The 6,907-nt window shown below is 43.5% G+C and overlaps 1 protein-coding gene across 8 annotated transcripts in view; it reads right to left on the minus strand.

The window, feature by feature from the left end:
- The window catches only part of NLGN4X (neuroligin 4 X-linked), a 249,393-nt gene extending 243,861 nt beyond the window's left edge, over positions 1-5,532 (minus strand). For 2 of the 8 annotated variants that reach the window (XM_048860092.2, XM_048860100.2), the window contains exon 1: positions 5,192-5,532. The gene's annotated coding sequence lies outside the window, so the exon portion shown is untranslated. Of the gene's footprint in view, positions 1-3,495; positions 3,611-4,552; positions 4,684-5,191 lie in introns of those variants that run through there. The other 6 variants (XM_048860164.2, XM_048860155.2, XM_048860137.2 and 3 more) reach the window with 6 other exon arrangements.
- Positions 5,533-6,907: the final 1,375 nt, after the last annotated feature.

Below are 6,907 nucleotides of genomic sequence, written 5' to 3' on the forward strand. Positions count from 1 at the left end.
TAGAGTTGAGTACATAACCCTGTCAGATGTAGGGATCAAAATGGCTTGGAGAATAAATGCTTTACAAATATTGCTTGAGCACACCTGGGCTGAACTGTGACAGAGAATAGCTGTGGTTTGAAATGAGAGTCCTGATGATCTGAGTGGCTTATTGCCAGCCTCTTGTTTATGTTTTGGTTTTATTAGGTTTTCCTCTTTTTAGATTCAAAGTCTGGTATGAGTTTGTAATGAATTTTGGTCACACAAAAGAGATCTTGAACATTTGTGCTTTGTGACAAGTCTTCAAACAGCAGAATGACTAAATCCTATGCTGTTTACAAAGTGATGCTTTTCCTGTCCCACCCAGGTGGATCTGTTCCTTACATTGTGTGATTCAGCTGTCAAAGAACAGCATGCTTCTTTGAAAGGCCAAGTGGAGGCCATATTGAGAACCTGTCAAAAGCAGAAGTACAGTCCTTTATGCAGCGTTAAATTACTTTTTCATGTTAAACAAAGCACTGCTTCCATAGAATTTTTTTTTTTTAATTTACAGTTTCTATCAAGCAGCTCTTCCTTCTGCCTCTTCCCTTCATTTCTAACTGACTGGTAATGACCTTCAGCTGGAATTTGCATATTAACACAGCCATTTTTGACAAACCCTTTATCACTATTCCTTTGAGTCAAAGAGCCTGTTCAAGATCACTTGTCTAACTAAACAGACTGAAAAGAGCATTTGTGACAATGAAACTATGCATTTAGAATTTTTGGTAAATTATCCACTGTATCAGTTATCCTGGTTTAATCCAATCCAATAATCCTATTTTATTTAGAAGTTTTATTGAGAAATTTTTCATTGTTGTGTATTTTCTAACAAGAATTGCCTTAATTGACCATTCTGCATTGTTGAACAAGGAAAAAATAATATCCCATGCACTTAGCATGAGGCTTAAAAGATGTCTGTGTTTACAGTGTACATACTAGCATTTTGTAATATTTGACTTTGTGTTGTAATGTTACTATTTAAAGGAGTAGTAGGCAAATCATCAGTCTCAATTAGAAAAGTTAGCATTTTGAAATGTTACAAACCCTATGCAGACAACAAAATAAATTGTATGCACCTGATCTAAAGCCCACTGAAATCAGTGGAAAAGTTCCCACTGGTTTCAGTGGGTTTTGGATCAAGCCCTAGAGGAACAGCAGTATCAAATAAATATATTTTGGATGCCCAAACCACAGTTTCAGTTATGATACCTAGTATAGCCCAGATACAAACACACTGACTGTAGTTGCATTTGTGTGTTATCTATGCATGCTGAAGAGAAAAAAATAAATGTGACTTGTAAACAAAAGAAAAATAATTTTCAATTGCTAAGAACTAGTATGTCAGAATTAAAGATTCAATTATCATAAAAATATCTTGTCATGAAACGTACTGTTCGAATACCATCTAAATATTTTGCTTTCATAAATGACCTATTGGTAGGTCACTACATTCATAGTACCTTTTCTTATCCATGGTATCTAATGATTAGTTGGAACAGGTTTATGACTAACAGTATACAACCCTGTCTCCGGCAGCATAACTGAAAAGAATTACAGCAACCCTCCTGAAGGTAATAATATGTATAGACCATTCTATAAAAATATTAACAGATGTGGCAGATATATTTTTCATAAGAAAATGGGGAGGAGGGGAAAGGATTAATTTTAAGTATGAAACTAGCCCACCTACGTAAACCTGAGTTTTTTATCCACTGAATTACAATTGATGAATGTAATGATCAACTCTCTAGGGTAACACAAAAAGTTATTTTCTTATATTAATAATAAGAAAGGATTTTAAATGTCTTATAACAAATAAATATAATTTGTAGAGCATGGGATGTAAATTACCACCCTTCCATGAATCTGAGATGATTTAAATTTGCAGAGAAGTCCATACTACATTGATGTGTGTGTGTATATATATATATATATACACACATACACATTTACACACACATGCACTGGAGATTTCCATTCAGTGTACCTACTAACAATTTCATCCATTTGCCCTTGCATTTTGAACACCTTTCCTCTACTTACAGGAACACACTCCTAACACTATTAATCATTTGGGATCAAAATACAGCCTAGATTTAAGGATTTTCCCCCCAAAAATTGATGAAGCATGATTATGAAGTCAACAAATGTTTCCTTACTTTTTAAATACAAAGGATCAAAAGATGAACATTTGTTTACATCATTGTGGTTATAGTAAACATCAACCCCCAATAAAGCCTATGGACTCAAAAAGTTAAATATAAAACATCTAATGTAATAAATTAAATGGCCACATCAGTCTCTGCCTCTGCTTATTGAATTACCAGGACTGCTACAATTTAATCCAGAAACTTGATCTATCTAATAAAATATAGATAGGGACTTTCACATTTCATTCCATTAGCCATCCTTTGACAGAAATTGCTGTTGCTTATCTCATACACTTCCAGATTCTGCACTTTTTGAAAACTTTTCCTTAAAGCCTTTCTAGTTCCCTTGCTTCTGAGGACTGCGCAAAGGAGGGAAGCTGGAGGTAGGAAATGCTTCCTGGATGTTAAACCATATGAAATCCAACATGATTTTGTACTTTTAAAACATACATGCAGTTGGGCTTTTAAGATACAGAGGTGGAATACATGGAAATAAAACATTTCAAGCAATTGACCAAATCTCAAAAATAAAATTAAGTCACTAGGAAGTGTCCACACTACCACCTTGTGGAATTTTCTTGCAAGAACAGCACCTGCTTGTTTCCACAAAGTTTTTTTTTTTTCCCCTGCCTAATATTAAAATTAGTTTAGTTTCAGGGATAGATAAGGGTTCTATTATTACTAGTTTATTTTATGAAAACAAGGGATAGGCCCACAGCTCAGATGATTAACTTATCTCTTGGGTTTCTTTATTTTCCTCTCTCTTGCTCTCTCTAAATAATTGCCCTGGTTCTAAATGATGAAATAATCATAATCAATTATAACAATAAATCAAATGTAGCCTTGTCTCCATGAACCCCAGCACCGGGGGAGCGGAGGGGGGGGAGTGGAATCTTTCCCGCAAGAGGAAAACAGTAAAACAACCACTTGTGAAACCTGCAGCAGCCAGAGCGTCTGCTGGGGACAGGAGAAGGAAAAGAGGATCCAGTTTCTTCCAGCTGAGCCAAATCCACTGAAAATAAGGGCACTGTTACCCTGAGGGGGGTGTTAGCCTCTAGGCCGTCCCCTTGTGGTGTCTGGACTGGGATAGCTGGTAGAAGAAGTCCCCAGGACCCAGGCCGCTGCAGGATGCTTGCCCTGGCTTAAACCCCCTCCCAGGGGGCAAATGGAGCTCTGTGCAGTCAAGGCCGGCGCTGGGCACCGGACAAGTGGCTGGGGTGAGGTCGAGGCGGGGAGAAAGGCAGCTCAACCCAACGGACAGGTTGCCCTGGGGACGTTGGGCAGCCCAGGCTGAGGGACTCCTGGCCAGGAGGAAGGAACTTACCGGCATTGCAGCTTGCCGGAGAGGGAGCTGAGCTGCCGCGTGCGGGGCGGCCGGGGGAGCTGGGGATGTTTGCCTGCGGCGTCCCCATCACCTGGATCCGCTAGATGAGGGCTAGGCGGTGTAACCTGGGGAGGGCCAGATTGCGGGGGGGGGGGGGGGTGCTTGGGGCTGTTGAGTGGGCAAGGACCGAGTCTGCAGCACGGACTGCTAGAGAGTGGCTGCAGTGAGCAGGGGAAGGGGGAGCGCTCTGCTATAGCCGCCCGCTCCAGAAAAACTCCTCTTGCAACTGGGACCCCAGCGAGGCTCAGCCTCCCCCCCCCGGGGCCAGCAGCTTTCGCCGGGCGGGGGCGGCCCGAGGGAAGGCGCCTGCCGGCAGGTCTGACAGCGGGGAGAGGGAGGTAGAGGTTCAGCGGCTGCTCTCGCTGCGGTCCCCCCCCCCTCCCCGGCTGATGGCTGCAGGAGGGACAGATCATCAATCACAGCACCCTGCAGAGGCAAAGTGTGGGTGGGGGGGGGGCGCTGCAGTGCAGGAGGGGTGGGCAGGCAAGGGCTGCCCCGGGGGACGTGGGCACGGGGCTGGGCAGCGGGGGGAGGGAGGGGGAGCCGCTCTGCGGTGCCTAACTTCCCCCCGGAGAGCGGGAAGGCGGCAGGTTTGACACAGAGAGTTGGGGGGGGGGAGCAGCAGTTTCCCGTGGGGAAGGTGCAACCCGGGGCCAAGGACCGCGGAGAGGCTCCACATGAGGCACCCTTCCCCCCCCCCCATCCCACACACAACCCCAGCACTGCCCCCTAGCCGCGCGCCAGCCCCAGCTTTGCAGAGAAGCCGATTCGCCCCCACCCCACCACCACCCGCGAGGCTTCCTCTGTCCCCTTTTATTTCTCTTTACACTCCGCTTTTTTTCCTTTTGTTTCCCCCACCGTCGCTTTTCCCTTCGCAAACACCCCCCCCCCACACACACACACACACACCCAGCTAGCCAGCCACCCTCCCTCGCGAGTGCTGGGCTCCAGTCCATCACGTGTGAGAACCCATGCATCACAAAAGCAGGCATTTTACCCGAGCCCAGCCGCTGAAGAAGAAAAGAGGGTGAATCGCTCCATAGAAGAGCCAAGCTGTGTGTTTTGTTGTTGTTGTTGTTTTAAAGGAGGGGAACACAGCGAGGTTAACCCAAGCCCTAAGTGCCGGATCTGTAATTCCCTCCACACCACCGGCGCACACAGGAGGTCCTGCTCCTTCCAGTGCCTCTGATCTCGTTTGCAGGAAACTGTAGCTTTGCTCTCTTTCTCTCGCCCTGTACTGCAGATATCCCCCCCCCCACACACACACACCCTTCCTCCTCCCGCGCGCACACACACACACACACACACACACTTCTGTTTATTTGTCTGTTAGGCAGAGCTACTTTGTAAACATCTCACACAGAGCCCCAGAGCCTTTTCAAATAGCTGATTGCAGCAAAATGCCTCCAAACAAATGATGGTCCAGGAGAAGACAAATTCTAGATCTGTAGCTGCACAGATGACATGAAGATAGTCTAGGATGGGGAAGAGGACAGAAAAAGTATCGCCTTAAAAATGATGGGGAAAGTAAAAGCATAAACGACTGCAGCAAACTGATCACCCTCTGCCTCAGAACTCACTGCAACCCCCGCAAAAATGAACATGAACACACAAACCTTAATTCTAATATACCTACCTTAACAGTGCGAAAGCTGCAGCTGCACGGAGGTCCCTTTTTTACTCAGCCAAATTCTTCCAGGGAATCCTGACTGGAATTCAGACAACAGGAATTATTCAAACAAGGCTCCCCTCTGTTTTTTGGAATCCAACGCGATTTTCTTGTCCAAAGGAATGCAACGACCACAAAAAATAAAAAAAGCAACAACAACGCTGGATTTGGAGGAAACTGGTGCTTACTGTTGTAAACGACCTACATTCAGGAAGAAAATTCATTACAAAATCAGTGCAAGAGGGAGAGTTGGGTTTGTGAGTAAGAGCTCTGATTGCCTATGCGGAGACACAGACAAGGGGAGAGACTGATCTGCAAGGAAAAGAGAGATTGAAGAGGGAGAGAGGTCCAGACTGTACCAGTCTCTCTCCTTCTGCTATTGGACCAAACTGAATGAAATTTACAAAGCCAGCAGCCAATAGATCTCTGCAGTCTGCCCCATCACTACAGAAACCATATCTACATCTACAACCTAATGCAAAGAGTATCTAATCCTACTGCAAACCAGCTGTAACAAAATTATCAAGGGTACCTATATGATTGAACAGGTGGGCATTTTACACATATAGAAATAAACGTAGAGAGGCAAATCACAGCGATACTTCCATTGCTTTTTTCTATTCCAATAGCTTACACAACAAATCCATGCTTTTTTAACCCATTAAAGCCAAGATTTCTATAATGTTGAGCAGTGTTTAAAGTGGCAGCGGTGAACCTCTTTCAGTGGTTATCAAACTTACCAATATTAACTTATGTGACACATGGCTAGAAAGAGTTAAACATCCTGCAAAATAAATAACCCTCAAAAGACATGTGGGGAGATAATGTTTGGGTACTTACATATGTATGAGTAGGGTCAACAATGTAATCAACAGTCCCTGTCTATGCTGTATTCTGATATCATTTAAATGAATTGTAAACCCGGGATATCTTGGTATTCATTTCTCTTTGAAATGTACTGTGAATGGTGGAGAAACAAGCAAATGGCCTTATGTTAATTAGTATACTAAGTACTGGTCATGGACCTCCTTCAAAGTCATGCTAATTACCTTTTGTTCCTCAAGGAACTCCAACTTGTCAAAAAGACATGAAATTGTATAAAAGATCCTTGGGTCCTGATTCTGTCATCTCAGATCTGCTTAAGCTCCGTCAAGGAAGTTTGAACTCTTTGCAACTACAAAGATCACCATCTCTGCTATGAATCTGAACCTCAATGTACTGAACTCATGTCTGTCTGTATATCCATCTTTTAACCATACTCCCTCTCTTTTGTTTCTTAATAAATTTTAGTTTAGTTAATAAGAATTGGCTGTAGCGTGTATTTGGGTAAGATCTGAAACATTCAATAATCTGGGAAGGAATGTGTCCGATCCTTTGGGATTGGTAGAATCTTTTCTTTTATATGACGAAATAAGGTTTACAGAAATTTTCATCATATTCGACATGGTTACCTGGATGGAGGCCTGAGGCTGGATCACTTTAAAGGAATGTGGTTTTGGACTTACTGAGTAACCAGTAAGGTCATAAAGAAGCTGTTTTATGCTGGCTTGGTAAATCTAAGTATTGGAATATCCACCAGCTTTATGGGGATTGTCTTCCCCTTTCTTTGCAGTTCACCCTAATTGAATGACCATAACTGGCTCCACACTAGGACCCTGGTCACAACTTACAATGATTGGAAGG

This window comes from Caretta caretta, chromosome 1 (assembly GCF_965140235.1).
Source record: "Caretta caretta isolate rCarCar2 chromosome 1, rCarCar1.hap1, whole genome shotgun sequence".
Lineage (NCBI taxonomy): Eukaryota > Metazoa > Chordata > Testudines > Cheloniidae > Caretta > Caretta caretta.